At 43.0% G+C, this 17,046-nt stretch overlaps 1 protein-coding gene across 1 annotated transcript in view; it reads right to left on the bottom strand.

The window, feature by feature from the left end:
* The window catches only part of SLC9A9 (solute carrier family 9 member A9), a 3,894,960-nt gene that overhangs the window by 2,720,099 nt on the left and 1,157,815 nt on the right, over positions 1–17,046 (bottom strand). The gene's annotated exons all lie outside the window — the stretch shown is intronic.

The raw sequence follows: 17,046 nt of genomic DNA, 5'->3' as shown, positions 1-17,046 counted from the left end.
CCAAGTGGGGCTGAGAAAGTGAAGACCGCACAACGGTGTAGGAATCCCAAGACCCAATAGTGGGGTTGTAACCAAAGGGGTTCCGGACAAGCCGGGAAAGACATGGCCATTCGTGGACACTTGAGAGGACTCTATGGCTGTAGAATAGAACCACAGGCCCAGAGGCCTAGAGGCATTATTTTCATTTTCCATATACCGGGGGCAGGAGGTACACAAGAAATTCAAACAAAAGAACTCTAAACTGGGCATAACATTGGTAGGTGAAGACTGATACAATACAGTGTGGGTCAGAAGCGATCCAAGTCAGGCAAGAAGCCCTTGCCCTTTTCTTCATAGTTCTTTTGTTACTTTATAGCAGTAGGCTAGGATCAAGATAGATATGTTTCTGGATAAAGGACAACTTTATTTTGAACGTCCACCTCATGTGCCCCCTTTTGTGCAATGTCTTTCTTTAGCATAAGAATCAGAGCAGTAGTGTTGGTGTAAGCTTTAGTTTACCAAATACATGTTTATAGCCAAAAGCATAATGAATTGTCCGTCTCCTGATTCTGACTTACCACAGAGCTCTAAAATCAATAGGAAATACATAATGCTGGCTCTGGATTTCTCCCTGGTAGACCTCCTACACGCAGCTGAGACTGATCCCTTTCCCCTCTTGTCACAGTGTAAAGTCTGGTATTTATCATAGCAAGGACAGCATATACACACTAATACATTTTAAGCAGTCTTCCAGATCAAGCAAACAGACATGCACCTATTTTGTCATTTTTGTAAAAGGCACTGCATAAGATAGCAGCAGTTCGTCCTTATTCTCATCTAAACTAACATGACATTTTGATACATACCAGCAGGGTTTGCACTCAGGTCTTGGGGTGAAACAGCACCATTCACTGTATAGGACTAGCTTTTGTAACTAGTCATCCTGGACCACCTAGAGATACTTATGACGCTCTGGATCGTACAACAGCTTTTGGAGATGAGTAAATCCTTGAAAAGCTACACCTTGTAGCAGGTATTCAGAAAAGTGCCCTTGGATTAACGGTTTTCTTTGAGGCTAGACAATCAAGACGTGACTTGTGTATGCGTGTGTGTGTGTGTGTGTGTGCGCGCTCTCAACTTGAGAAATACAATTGATGTGTTCCGTATGGCTCTGTCTGTTACTGCTTAACATCTGCCCTCAATCCCTACATTAATCAGATGCAGGGAATGTTAAATTCATTTCTACACAGATGAAATCTGCATTTATTTCGGAGCATCCTCAGGGATCTTCTCACCATTAAAAGATCTAGCAGCTTGTTTGAAATCCACCCACTTCTGAATATCTTTCAAGCACCTGCATTTGATGATTGATTACACTGAGGTTATATTCCTGAACTGACCTTAAAAGCAGACTTAAAGATACCATAGAAATTCAGAGTTAAATAATCTACCCATCGACAATGACAATTTGACAGTAAAAAAATGCATTGAGCAATTTTGGAGTATTTACGCATTTAGATCTTACTTTGTCTTGTGAAATGACAGCGACAATTGGGTTCCCTATGTGCAATCTGTGTTAAATAGGCAAAATGGACCCCTTAACGTTAATCAATCCCAAAACCATAATAATAATGCAGGCACTGTCCGGATGTGAATTCTAGAACTTGTTCCATTTTGGCTTCCAAATGATTAAATTACTAAGCTCCAGTTGGTCCAAAATACTGCAGGTGGGATGATCAGTGGATTGTAAAAATTTACTTAATAAATCACTCATACTGTGTCACAAAATCACAATAACAAAAAAAGCAAGTAACTTAAAATCAATTAATTCTGAACAAACTAACAGCATATCATATCACACACTATGTGCTGTATTACAGAAAAAATACATCACTAAAATCCTACCATTTGTCTATCCAAGACAAGAGGGGCGTGGGGGTAATTCCAGAATGAGGAGATGATTTTGGCGTTTGGGGTGGTAGTCTAGGCCAGCCCACAGTGTGGTCTCACCTGTGTTTTGTTGCTGGGGAGGTGGGGGGGGGCCTCAGCATGGCTTGAAGGGGGGCCTCCAAGTGTTGTGCTTTGCCACTGCTGCCCACTTGTTCAGCACAGGCTAGACCGTTAATTGATTTGCTGATGCTGTCTCTTCGGTTGAGGGCCAGAGTTTAGACACCCCACCGGTAAGTGCCCTCGGTGCACATTGGGCTCTCAACCCCTTTCAAAACTCCATGGTGGTCAGGTGGATCTCCCCCATGGCGTGGTTCCCTGCTAGGAGTTCTCTCATTTTCGGGCCGTGGTCTGGGAACACAGCGCTGCTGCAGACGGCAGCCTTCACAACCTGGGCCCCTCACAGAGTCTCTTCTGCTCCTGCGTGTACCGGTTCCCGTGAGTGCTCCCCCTACTGTCCTAGCATCCTCCGTGGCAAGGCTGACGGCCCAGTCACACTGGCACACAAAACCCCCATGGCATGGGCTGTTGTTCTGGGCCTTTAGAGTTTACGGCTGAGTTGTTACCTCCCCTCGTCGTTCCTGACAAGGTCCAAAGGCTGGCCTTGTCACAAATGGAAAAAGAAAATATCTTTTCCTGAAAGCTTTTTCAAACTTTGGGAAAGTAAACCACTTTCAGGGAAATCTCATCTAAAAAATAAATAAAAGAATCAAACGTTTGGCTTCAGATTTGCCTGTTCCGCAAATTTGAGTCAAACCAGGTTGTAACACGGGGGAAAGTGCTATAGGAGTGCCATTTGTCTGAATCTGTTTGCACCATAGTGCAACCCTCATTTGCATTACCTACCCATTGACACCTCTCCAGAGATAACCATTTTGCATATGAAAAATGGGTATCCAGTTAAAGGGTCGAAAGCAAAAGGGTTAAATGCAAAAGGGTCGAGTGCATTCGACTGAAAACCAAAGGATCAAAAACATTTTTAAAATATATCTTTTTTTTTGCTCTAGTGTAGCTTTAAAATGTTTTTTTACGCCCAAAACGGGGGTTAAAAAATAAATAAATAAATAAATAAATTCGATCCTTTTTTTCGGTCGAATTGACGACCCTTTTGTCATTCGACCCTTTTTTTCGATCCTTTGACCTACATCCTGAATCCCACGGCTTAACTCGCAGGTACACATTTTTGGGCCGTTCGAGGAGCCAGGTTTTCGTCCCCAGTATTCAATGAAAATGGTTAAAAAAAGACAATGCAACGTGCAAATGATCTGTAGGAAAGCATAATAAAAACGCGAACAGATACCAGGTCACTAACAGCACACATCTGAACTTTATAACAAATGCTCATGCTGGCTACGTCCATGCAAAAATCATGAGGCCTGGCAGTAAGCAGTAGTCTTTCAATTTTCCAGGTATCAAAATAATTTTAGATCCATTGCTACCTCAAAAAGACCAATGCACTTCAACTCTGCTGCATATTGGAGCACGTGAAAGACACTCCATAATGCAATTGGAGTTAGAGTCTTTCAGGATCCAGAAGGCCCTAAAAGTGCAAAGCTCCCCACAATAAACCAATTGCCCTACATGTATACTGTGAGGCAGTGTAAATTAAAGAATGCTCTAAGTCGCTTGCTTTAAAAAAAGCTTTCTTATGGAAAAAAGGCAATGCAGCAGTACATTAAGGGTCTAAAAAGCAGAGGCCAACCCCAAGAAACAATTTAAATCACTGCACTTTAAAACAATCAGGGACAGGTTTACCACCTCACTGCTAAGCACCTTATCTATTAGCAGAAACATGTTACTCTTCAACTCTAGGATCTATCCTTTTCTCCTCTGACTTCCCTAGTTAAAGAGGGGGAAAAAAAGAAAAATGTATTAGGAAGGGGACTAGTGGGATCAACAATCACCACTACCTGCGATCCCTCAGAGTTCCAGCGCGTTTCTCCAGATGTCATAGTCACGTTCCATTTGATCTTCTGTGGACAATCACCTCTCAAATGTCCCTAGCTTTTTAGGGTCTGTGGGCCAAGATTCAGGGTCTACATTTCTTTTGATATGATATATTTATAATGCGTTTAATACCCAGAGGTTTCTAATGCCGACCACGAGATCGAACCTGTGTTGCTCCGTGTCGTCTTGCTTTCCATGCGAGCACATTGCCCCTGAGCTATCCTCCCAAGACTTTTTCGTTCCAGTCTCTCAAAATTACTCTTATTATGCAAGTAACCGCACACATAAGCCATTTTGTTTTCTCTGCCTATGGGGAGATATGAGAGAATGGGATTCCCAGTAGTGCAGGTCTTCAGTTTATGTTGATTATCTCACCCAGAATCAAGTTAAAACTTTGGGATACATCTCACCAGAAAGGTGAAACTTTTCGGCTTGACTAGAACATGCATGGCCCGACTGCTTGCATAGAACCAGGATCTGTCAGATTCTGCAGTGCACACTTTGGACATTCTAGCTGTAGTCCAGTATTTCCTAAATATTGTCCTTTCTTGCATGAACCTGATTTTCTGGAAGAGCATCGTTTGATGTTTTGCATTATATTTTCCCTTATCTTATACATCATATTTACCCTTAGCACCACTTTCCTTTTCAACTTTAGTGCGCCAAGGTCTTCCTCAGCAATCTCCACCTAAGACAGACAGTAGCTTTTCTGCGTGGCCAAGTCTTTAGGTGAAAGCATATGTTGTCCTCAAACTGTCACAGTTATTTATGGTGTACTGTGGATCCATTCTGTTCATATGAGATGGGTGGGTAATCCTGGGGTCATTGCACTGCTCCAAATTCAACTAAGATCCCAGAGCTTCAAGTTACTAGCTAGGTCATGGACATTTAATCAAGTGGGAGATGGCCCTGATATGCATACGTTAATATGACGTTAGGTTTCTTTGCCACTATGCTGCTTTGGAGAGCTTTTCTCCTGGCTGCCTTTTCCCACACAGTCTTTCTCCGAGTACCAGCTACGCTGAACTTGACTTATGGCTTGAGCGTAGTCAATGATGTTGTGAAATAAACCAAAAAATTATGTATTATCATTTCATGATAAACGATGTTACGCACCTAATGAAAAGAGAGAAATGTGTTAATACGTTTGAAGGCAAACCAATATGATGCTGCTATTTAAGTTAGGCCAGAACGCTGTGATTGTGCACTGGTCTACGTAGAGAAGCGACTGCATGTTTTCAGCAAAAGGATTGCCCAGCTAGTCCGTATTCCCGGTTGGCACACTTAAGCGAGGATTCATTCTCCATATTACTCATGTTCGGTTAGGTTATTTGCTTAAACATCACCTTTATAATCAATCCGGTTAGTACTAATGCCTCTATATAACAATTATAAAGAACCATTCATTGGTGCATACTTACAGGATATGTGAAGGGATGACAGAAATATGGGTCTTCTTTGATGTTTGTGAAATTAGCAGAATGCTGTAGATTCACCATTTAAGATTATCTTAATGAGCACTTTAGACAGCCCCTTCTCATAGGATTTATTGCATCTGAAAAGGCATAAGAAGCGCTGTATTATGGGGAGGGGCAAGTTCATGTGGGATTTGTTTTTGTTGACATGCCTTGTTTGAAGTCTGTTTGCTGCTTTTGATGTTTTATAGTTAAACACGTCTACCAACCTACCTGATTCTGATTATTTGTATACAATATTTTCCCGATCAATGGTCTCGAAGTTCCTCGAGGTCAGCTTGTTGGTCTACATTCAGAAGGAAGTTCAACCTTTCATGTGCATTGCTTCTTGAGTAGTTTATGATTGAAGTTGGCCAACTTTCAGCTTTGATTGCGATTAGTGAACACAGGGGTCTTATTACACAAGTCACCAGTTTCCACCATAGTCCATGGTCATCTGTGGGATGGTTCTTCAAGATGGAGGAGCTGGAGGCCGTGGGAGGAGGCCGACTTCAGCCAGGATAAAAGCCAAACTGTTCCAGTGAAGTGGCAGAAAATCTGCAGCACTGAACGCCTGATGATGTACTCGGGTGACTGAGCCGTTAAAGGGGCACTCCTTGGACTACACACCCCATAGTATGGCTTAACGTTTCAAGTAGTTGGGTTTGCTTAGGAAGCTTAAGGTTGTCAGCTGCCTGAGCATTATGGTTATTGTGCTCTTGGGACTTCATTGTCAGAATCAGCATGGTAACTGACCCGAGCAAGACTACGGATAGTCTTGATAAACGTTGAGAATCATGCGAAAGTTGGTAAAACCTAGTCAGATTGGGGAGGCAATCTCTTGGGCCTTCCCTGGTACATGGAAGCCCCGTTTCTGGAAGCCCCAGAAAAAGCTTCATCCTCGGGTTTTGGTAGTGCTCCATGTTCCAATAAGGCTTCCTCGCGTCCAGCCTTCCAGTTTACTTCTTGCATACAAAGCAGCATTTGCAGATGCTCCACATGTATGAAGAAAGGGTCCCACATCTCAATTAGAGGGTTCTAGTCAAGCATCAGCTAGCCACCTTGAAGCTTTATGGGCTCCTTGGCAGACACTCGCCAAGTGTAAATTCAGCCTTGAATTCTGATAGATATACCATTCATGCTGGTCTTATATGGTCCTGGCTTGCACAGCACCTGGAATCCTCAGCCAGCAGAGATGGGATCATATATGGCCTAATCTGTCGAACACATACTTGCATACAAATACAGTCTTATTCACTATAGGAACTCACACTTAATTTTAAACAGGCTAGCTGATAGGCTCTCCCCAAGAGTCCGGATCCCTTAAATTGAAAAGGGCTGGCACCAACCAGAGAGCTCTTAATATGCCCGTCCAGTCATGTGAAATGATATGCAGTAGGATTCAGGGCAAATTATGTCATCCGGAAAAGGACAAAACAAGGGACCTCGGGCATCCGCAGTGAGCTCTAGTATTAGAGCTGGTCAATGAAAAGTCAGTGAGCAAGAGCAGGAAGATGAATACAAAAAAAAATACAAGCAGGCTCCCTTAGAGCCAAAATCCTGGACTTTCATCCTCAGAACAACACGTTTTTATATAGACCTGCTTGACATAGCCCTTCTGCTTGTACATGCTGAAACTTTGAGCAATAATTTACCCAATCTAATCGGACTCAATAATTTATCATGGCAGAGTCGGCCCTGCTGGCATAAAAACCTGTGACGGCACGGTCCATACAGATCTCTTAAGCATGTGCTTCTCTTGCTGAGCTGCCAGTTTTATATGGCAGAATAGAGTAGACTAGCACCAGTGCTCAAGAATGCTCGCACACAAATATAGTGGGACGACAAGAAAAAAAGTTAAATATTCAATAAACTAACGATGCAGAATGTGCTCTACTACAAAGCTTTCAAATCCATAGGAAGAGTAGGCCCCAAGGGAAGATCAAGTAGAAAACTACAGTTCACTCACATATTGACGGAATTGTAAATGGATAGTAAAGCACACTGAACAGGTCTTTATTGCTTTTTTTTTATCAAGGCAAAGGATTTGCCCTAGTTTCAAGCACCACACGTCGTCAGCTCATGTTTCGTAATTGCAGCAGCATATTTTATAATAGCAGTCAAGTGAAACTCATTCTGCCATTGTTTCTTCTTTGTATCTGTGTCAAAGGCAATTTTGACATGAGGGGATACGGGCTACAGAGCACAGACCCCTGGGAAATAATTATCCCTGCCACTGAAGGGAGTCTTCAACCATTTCCTTTTGGCCTGATTTGCTGCGTCATGGCTCAGCTGAATTTGCAACAGTGCCCTCCTTTCTGCAGGGAATAGATGTTAACGTCTTCACAGGGCTCACAAAGATCTGAAGAGTCTAGCGGTAAGGAACAGACCTCATTTACTTCCTTTAGGGATTAGCTTGCAATGCCTGATTTCATTCAGACTAACAATTGTACCAAATATTTCAGACATGCACATTCCATATAGAGACTTTCAAATGTCACTTTGTTAATCCACTTCACCCACCTCGGGTTTAGCTTTATCTTTTATGGAAATGTGGTGCTGGTTCACGCCAAGGTAAGGAAGCAGCCTCCAATCTGAGCGTCCACTTGTCCAAGTAAAAATGCTACTGCATCATTCCCTAAGGGTTGAGAATCACACTATTACCAAAGAAGTACTTCCCAGTGTGCCCAGTGATGTGTTTTACAGATGTTCTTAGACCTTTGTCAACATCTATCCTCTGTCTTCAACCTCTGTGGAAATGTGTCGGGATCTGTCCAAAGATTGACAATGGTGCACTGCTACATCAGTGTCGGGTCACAGAGATGCCACAGCGGGCATAAATATCCACCAGTGAAACTGGCCTGTGTGACCCGTTGCACCTTAAAAAGCCAAATGCCACTTAAGATCAGCCTCTCTTGGTGTCAGTGTACTGTAAAATATCCTACAGCAGAATGGCCTGCAGGTGTGCTACAAGGGGTTAACCTATCCTGACTTCCGACACCTCGGTGGGAGGCCATCACAACTGTGCTTTTATTGCCAACTTGTCTGGAGTGCAGAAGGGGTCGCTTCTGTGTAGGGGGCAGTGAAAACCATTGCTTGGGAACCAGAGTTTGACAGAGTACTGGAACAGCGACAGAGAGGTATGGACTGGCTACGGGAATCGCAGTTGGGCATTGAGAGATGTGAGGGGAAATAGAGAGTGTAGGGAGCAGACTTGTTTCAAATAAGAGAAGGTTTTAATGAAGCTACAAAGGTGTATGGCTTCTGACAAAGTCCCTTGTCTAATCCTGGAGAACAACAGTGGGCGGGCCAAGATAGAGGAAGGAAATATACTGGGATCCACAGAACACCCTCACTAGCATCCTGCATCAAGACAGGGGCTGGGGGCAATCACCTATTCTAATGGGAGTGGCCACCAACCTCTTTTGGATAATCCTACCTATAGTTGTGATAGTCAGGTAGTGCCAAGCATACCCCAGTAGCCGGATCTAAACTCACTGGAAATCAAGGACATCATGGTGAAGAACTTGCAGCATTTCAAATTTGCAGTTGAGGGTTTAGAGACATGTTTCTTCTTCATCATTGTTACCGATGAAATCAGTGAAAACAATGAATGAGATCGGTGTGGCATGCAGGACTCCTGCAAAAGCAATTAAGGTCTGCAACACACCCACAAGCACAAGTGGCAATACCCACAAATGCAAACACAAGCACGGTTCATGAGACACCACCAAACTCAACTGTGGTCAACAGGACCTATGTGTAAATATAGCTGCCTTAACAAACATACTAAATAGCAGGAAAATGATCTCAATCTACAGCATGAAGAAAAAATACAACAGCCCTGACTCTCCCACACCCACTAGCATTTCAGGGAATACAATACTGGCGGTTTTCCTCCCCAAATACTCCCTAGTAACCATACAAAATGTCTTCTGCTTGCCCAACATTCCCAGGGTTTCTGATTCACGTGCTACAGAGTGAGGGGGCACCGGTAGAAGCAGGACATGCCAGCAAATCCCCAGAGGGAAGGAGAGGAAAAACACCCACATGTTCAAGTTCACTGTAAAATCGCAAACGGCAGCTGGCATTAAAATATCCTCAAGCTGTACCCCTCTCACCCTACCTGATCAGGAACATGGCACAGTCACATGCAAGCTCAGCCTACACTACACAGATGAAAGTCATGACTCTAAAAAACACTTTAGGGGAGGTGAGACCAGACTATAAATGGCAGTCCCCTCAGTCTGGGGGCTAGGGTTGTTTCAGAAGGCTCTGGAAGAAGGTGTTTGGATGGGATTGGCAAGCAAGGAGTCTTGTAAGAGGAGGTGTTATGTATACTAATTGCTAGAGGTTGGAGGGAAGCGCTATTGTGTAAGGATAGTTACAATATGGACAGACAGTTACTGTAGGAGGAGTGGTACATCTGGAGAGAGAGAGCTGCTGGAGTAGGAGTAACATCTAAGGGGCCTGGGTTGTGAAGGAGAGCCTAATACTAAAAAGGCAGGCTAGAGGGGGGGATACATGTTCACAGACTGTAAAGAAGGTAGGAGAGTGGGTATCCCCTTTAGCAAGACAGCCTTGGTAGGTTACTGTAGGACAGACTGTTCCATGGTAGTTACTACAGGCAGAGGAGGAATACAATGGTGCCACCTCACTGGGGCCATAAAGGCTATGACAGATTTAATGAGGTGGGAAATATCTCAACGGCCGAGGCCTTAAGGAAGAGAGGTGGTTGGGGACCTAGTGGCACCCAAGGATGTGACACCATGACCTGGAAGGCGGACCCTGTGCCACAAGACTATCCTCTCTGCAACATCCAGTGAGGAACCTAAGGCTGGGTGTCACAAAGCATCTTTGCTGGGAAAGAACAGAAGCAGGACTGAAAAAGGATTCGGGAACTCCATAACCCACAACCGAAAGGCAAAGATCAGGGCACCTCACTGGAAATTATACTTGGGCCAGAACAAGCCTGCTAACTTTGAGAGCTAAATGCTTCCATTTATTTTGTGCACAGAAGCAACTTGGGAAGATCCTTGCTACCTGTGTTGTATAATAAAACTTATTTTAATTTTCTTCTTGAAAATCACATCCTTCTGTCATCCTCTTTGTGCCTCCCTCTAGGGCCACCTTGTTACAGGCTTCTCCATGGAAGGATTACCAGGGCCCTTGGCCCTCACCTTGGGATCACAGACTAGCTGTAGTGTGCGGCTCCCTGAAATATGAAGCAAGCCACCCAAGAGTGGTACTGCCTATGGAAAACCAAGGGAAGAGCCGCTGGAAGTATTCTGGCACCGGAGAGGTCAGGGTACAGGCGTGATAGCCAGGCTGATGGGATGACAGAGCTCATGTTCAATAAACTGAGCCTCAGTGGTCCGAGGATCCAACAGTCCCCATGGTGGCCATGATTCATGTACAACCCTAACTGGTAAAACTACTCTGGTAACATCAGTTGTGGTGAGACGTGAAACTCGCTCAAAAGCTAGAATAAGAGAAATGTTGAGATGTGCAAAGTTAATGGGGAGATAGGAATGGCAAATAAACCGTTCATTCGTGTGAGATCAAGTGCCATGAAGCACAGCCTAGGCCTGGTCTGGGAATGATAGCCTTGGTGGAGCTTTTCCCTTCTCAAAGGAGAACAAGATGAGAGATGCAATCCCTGTGGTTCATTAAAAACACAGCAGACACTTCAGGTTCTTAATTAGCATGCATAGTACTTCAAATTCTCCCGTGGTATCAAAATAATGCTGGGCATGTAGCACTTAGAAGTGTAGTATGAATATGCAGGCTGGCCACATATAGAGGTAACATGTGAGTGAGCCTTGACTAAACTGTTTCTGATGGATGTTCACACCCATGTAAATAATATGAAATGTTGAAAGAAAATTATGAAAGGTTGATAAATTGTAAATCAGTAATCTGGCATTCATGTTACAAACTGTTAATCTATCTGCTAAAAACAGTAAGACTTGACATTCGGCAGTATGTCATGCGTTTGTGTGTCATCTTTAATTGTTACCAATACATTAAATGACAAAGTAATTGATTGCATGGAAGTGGCACATGCCACTTCCCTGGGGCACCTGGCATGCTCCTCAAGCAGGGAAGCGTGAGTGAAGGCAATGCTGCCAGAATGTTGTGCAGTTTGGTGAGTGAATGTTGGTGAATGGAACAGAATAACTAATGCTCTGCTCTGCTCCAGTTATCTGCCAGGCAGTGCTAAATGCATATTACCCATTGTTAGAGGGCCCTGGGTTTCACCCTGTCAAGAGGGGGGGGGGGAAGTCCATCCCCTAACATCCCTTCCTGGTACCTGCATGCGGGAAGCCCCCCTCCCAGCCCCACCTTTCCTTGTGTGATGCAACAAGCTGCAGAGGCTGCAGTGCCGGGGCAGAGTGCCAGAGCCATGGAGAGCACAGCAGGCGCTGGCACAGAGAAGAGGAGGGCAGTGCCACAGGATGCAGTGAGCACAACACCACCAGCCAAAGGAGCAGAGAACACCACAAAGGCTTCCAGAGTCAATGCGGCGACCTGGAACAGAGCACGGCTTCAGCAGACAGCGTCTGCTGGAGCCTCCGCAAAGGAAGGCCATGGAACTGAGAAACCACCACTAATCCACCAGGGAAAATGCTTTACAAAGGAAGGCCATCATAATACCACTAGCCAAACAGGGAATTATAAAATACAACTAGGCCTGTCTCCATGACTAAGGAAAAGGGAACATAAGTGTCCTTCTGGCCACTAAAAGGCCATTGTAAGAAATGCGGCAAGAGGGAACAGGGGTTATCAGCCTCTATCAGCCAGCCCGGACGCTTCCCCCGACACATGCCCTGCAGTGAGGTAAGTGGATTGGACAGGGTAAGTAATCACTTCTGCTTCCCAATCATTCATTTTTTCTATTAACCATCGCTCTCCAACATTCTCTGATGTTCTCTCCATATCACTCCATGGTCCCTGGACAGGGGAGACCTGTCCATTGATTTGGCTCTTGGCTTTCTGAATGTCCTATCAGGCAGTGGTTGCTGATAAAGCCTTAAAGAAATGTAAGTGGTACATGTGACAAGGTCAGTAATCTGACCTTGTCAAGAGGTGAAGGGGATCCCTCTTAGCCTGAGGTGGAAGGCCTACCACAGTCGACACCAGCCTAGAGGCGAAGGTGGAAGTTGGGAGAGCCCATGTCCCCACCCTAAGTGCCTGCATGTCTGTCAACAGTACTCTTATGGAGCACCCATACCTCCTGTAGACAATGCTGGCCAGTTGTTTTCTTCACTTTTCAGAGAACCACAACCTGCAACCAAGGTATGGGCAGTCCGCCCGCAAGTAAGCAACCCACAGGGCTTTTCATTCAACTCCAGTAATCAGATGAGTGCAGCCAGCAAGAAGAAGCAGAACCGCTAAACCAAGTAGGGGGAATCTTAGAGAGCTGCCAGATAAGTCATGCACTGATTACCAGTATGCCAAGCACCAACCGCTGCAACAGAGCCTGCCAACACTGCATGTCACAAACACACCACTGAGCAGCATTCAAATGCAAAAGACTTTCTCATCCTTAACAGAGGCTTCACTGTAGTGGGCTACCTAATACAAACCTATGCAGAACACTGTTGTTTATGCATAGCAGCCTGCACAGAAGAAAGAGGCGGTGCTTAACTCCAGTTGTATGCTTTTTACTAATTGTAACAACTCCCAGGTGGGAAAGTCAGGAGGTGATTGGTTAGGGAAAGAAGACTAATGAGAGACAGAGAGAGAGGGTAAGAATGGTGACAGGAAACAAGAAAGTGTGGGTTGTTCGGTGAGGTCAGACAAGGAGGTGGCAGACCAAGAGACTAGAAGGAGGAAGAACAGTAAACTGGAGGCATTTTGGAGAACAGATGAGGGTTTTGGTGGTGAGAGACGGTGGTACTGTGTTGTAAGTCTGCATGTAAGGTGAGTGAGTGAGAGCGTTACAGAAATTACAGAGTGAATGCAAGGTCACTGAGGGAGTGAAACCAGAGTGACTGAGTAGGAAGTGGGGCGCAGTTTAGAGGAGAGGGAGACTAATAATGGAGAGGAGAGTAACAGTGGAGAGGGGAGTGTGGCAGGAAGGAGTAGGAAAGAATACATCAGAGGGTGGAGGTAAAGGTATCGAGAGAGACATTGGAGGAACAGAAAGAGGAAGTAGCAATACAGAAGGTGGATGGAGTTGGAAGGAGAAGAGTAGTGAGAGCTGGATAGAACATATTGAAACCTGAGGGTTGCAGGATGACTCCCCTGAAGCACGTCTCATCACTCTTCCAAAGGAGAACTCAACATGTGTCTAGAGATTTCAATTCATTCTCCAAGGAACCTTTGAGGGTGTTGCATAAGTCTGTGATAAAGCCTCTTCTGTCAATATGTACGTGGACACTTGGGACAAGATGTAGTGACACTGCCCAATGTCTAAATAATTTGGTGCTAATGCACAGCTATACTTCTCCTTCTAGGGCATATTGGGTATGGAACTCTAGACCTTTTAGATCGTATTGCAAGACAAATCACTTAATTCCCAACTCATTGCAGCCATCACATTAAAGGTTATCCAAGTAGAACTTTGCCATTTACCATCAAGCCATCTCATTAAATGTTGCTTCTCTTCCTTTTCTTCTTTAGGCATTTTGCACCTTATTTGTTTGGATCCACGAGACACCCTTTACAACCCCACTTCCATTGAGTTGGCTGAGATGGACCATGTTTGGTTTGTGAGAGGAACAGCATTTGTTCAATCTTTACCCATAATGGACAGCAATACTAATTGTTGGAATAAAGTATATATCCTAGGTGGCATCTGGTGTCCTGTTTGAGGCTATGTAACCTAGGAGTGGTGTTCACCCACACACCTAACATATAATTTCAAACCACTTTGTTAACACAGACTTCTTAATCTACATGCTCTCCCTCCTGTTGAAGGGCCACTTATAGTCAGCAGTCTGGACTTTACAATCAATGTGTTGAAATGGTGGGATGGCTCTAAATAAAAACCTTTCAGATGAATTAGTGAAGAAGCTCCAGATAATGTATATCTGCTTGAATGCCAAGTGATGTTACTAATTTCAAGCACACATCTTGATCTTTTCCATTCTTCTCTAGCTTCCAAAAGGTTTCCAAAGCAATGTATGCTGGCCACAGGGGTATTTGAAGATCCACAAGACAATGAACAGGGAGATCAATATACAAAGAATACACATAGGAACAACTGAAATTTCTTTGCACTTACTCTGTCTCAGGTTTTCCATTTGGTTCAGGATTTAGCACACTCTTCTGTTATACCCTTCCATTGGGGTTTCCCATGCTTCTCAGGTCTCTATGAAATCTAGAAAATCTACAGAACCCTATAACCTTTTCCAGAGGTATTTCCTAATGTCTGACATATCTGGGGTTTAACCTGTATTATTTAAAAGTATTTAAAGGAAAACTCAACTTGAAACCATTTACTGACATTAAAGGTTGATAGATGGATAATGATCTACATATCAAGATGATGTTTCATTATTGGTCGAAATCATGGGCTTGGGTTTTGATATCTCTTCCTATAATATGGTTGTGCTTAAATTGCTCGATAAACGCTTTTGTGCGTTTGCAAATATGTCATTCAATTCTTCCACTTCACTGCCAAAACCATTCCCAAAATTTGCAGAGAGCAACTATTCAGTCATTAAGCTTTCAAATGGTAGGCAAAAGCATCCAATTCTGAAAGTAATGAAAATTCAGAAAGTTATGACACGTCCTTTCTTTTACAAGACGTAAGTCGTAGTTTGTGTGTCAGCTCACACTCATCAATATATCACAGCACATCATAAATTAAGGATGCCAAAAAAGATATGATAGAATATCAACCACTACATGGGACTTGAAGTAACGGCGCTGAGAGGCTCAGTTTTGGTGTTGGGTTGTTGGGATGTATGCAATGTAGGGGCGGTAGGCATAATAGAGTAGCAGTAGTGGAGGGGTTGGTCAAGAAACACATTGTTGGGGGTGGACTATTCACCCTGATAATATGTGAGGAATAATGGGAGGGTGGCAATGGGGAAGGCAGGAAGATGGTGGCCCCAGATACCTAGGGGCCAAGTGTGATTGGTCTTCCTCAGTATATTGTAGTGGAGTCAGGGGTTAGTACAGTTCTTACTCCCAACCCATTGCTCAAGTTGATATACTTGGTAAAATATTGTGAGTAAATGCATCTGGAACTTGTTTTACATTTTTTTTTAATATGAATTTGTCATTAGTTTTTTTGATAAACTACATTGAAATGAATGTTCTTATTTTAATATTTGCCTTTTTGATTTTAAAGTGATTACGTGTGTTTCTTGTGAGTAACTAAGTACTTTTTTCTGTGATGCATGTAAACACTCAATGTTTTTTTATATTTGAACTTTTATTGATAGGTCTAAAATATTGATTATTGATTTTGTATTTTCAATTGTTTTAGAGATTGTTACTCAGCGAGCGTGCAGCACTGCACCGATGTGTCCTGTCTGTCCCGTCTTGCTGTTATTTATTAGGGCTATGGCTGAAGGCCTACATGTCTTTCTACTCATAATTACATTCACTTTCCTTACTACCTTTGTCAATTTTATTAGAATTGCAAGTGCAGCCCACATGATTGAAATTTTCATGTGTACAAGATTTTTACCCAAAGGTCCTTTCCAGAGACCAGGGGCAGAGGTTTGGGGGGGTTGTGTCTTGTGCCACTCACCTGGATTGTTACGAGTTCCAGAGTTCTTAAACTTTCCATTGTTAATCTTTCCAACAAATTGAACTGAGTTCAGCGAAGCAATCGACACTTAGCAGTCCTTAGCCTCATATGCTTCTTTCTGTTGAAAAGTATACAGACGAATGAGGCATGCTACCATTGATTCATAAAAAGGTCTGGAAGCCCCTCTACCGATGAACGAGCACAGCCATTGGTAACCACCTTTACTCTAGAGAGGCTGGAGATCTCAGTACAAGAAAACGTTTTTCATTTGTTCAGAATATCCAACTGAAGACCACTTTACAACATTTTAAATTTTAAATAGAAATCATTACTTTGTTTTATTAGACTGAATTCAATATGTAAACTAAATTGGTAGTTAATACAAACTTAGACTATTTTCTGCATAGTGCAAAACACGTATAGGTTGAGGAAAGAAACTCTAAACAGCATGAATATTAAGATTTTATTATGCACAAATTGATGGATATTTAATTGAAAATCAAAATACTAGAGAAACACTAAATGACATGAACATTAAGACTTCATTATACAAAAAATGAATTTGATAAAATGTCTTTTTAATGAAAACAACGTGTTTTATGTTTCTTATTGAAATATGAAGAAATTGAATAATGCTAGTAATAATTTGTGTTTCAGTTGAAAATATGAAATAATTTGAATATTTTGAGTATTAATTTGTGTTTATGTGGCGATAACCAAATATATTGTTTCAGGATAAGTAATCAGTGTTTTTGTTAGCATCATCTATTTATGTATGTTTGTGTTGGTCCCCCCTTCCTTCCCTCATTTATTGTCAATGCTCTTGCACTATCAGAAATGTCGTCAGGCCTAGTACGATAGTTAATAACCCCTTCTTATTGTCTCAAGGCCTTGTAAGAATGTTATTGTATTTTTACCTTGCTCCCTCCCCTGCCTTGAAGCGCTTTGAAGTACCTGTGTATAGGCGCAATACAAATAAACTATCATATCATGTCCTATATTGTGATT

Source organism: Ambystoma mexicanum, chromosome 10, assembly GCF_040938575.1.
Source record: "Ambystoma mexicanum isolate Mex_15411 chromosome 10, UKY_AmexF1_1, whole genome shotgun sequence".
NCBI classification, from domain to species: domain Eukaryota; kingdom Metazoa; phylum Chordata; class Amphibia; order Caudata; family Ambystomatidae; genus Ambystoma; species Ambystoma mexicanum.
This window is presented reverse-complemented; position numbering and strand designations above follow the sequence as displayed.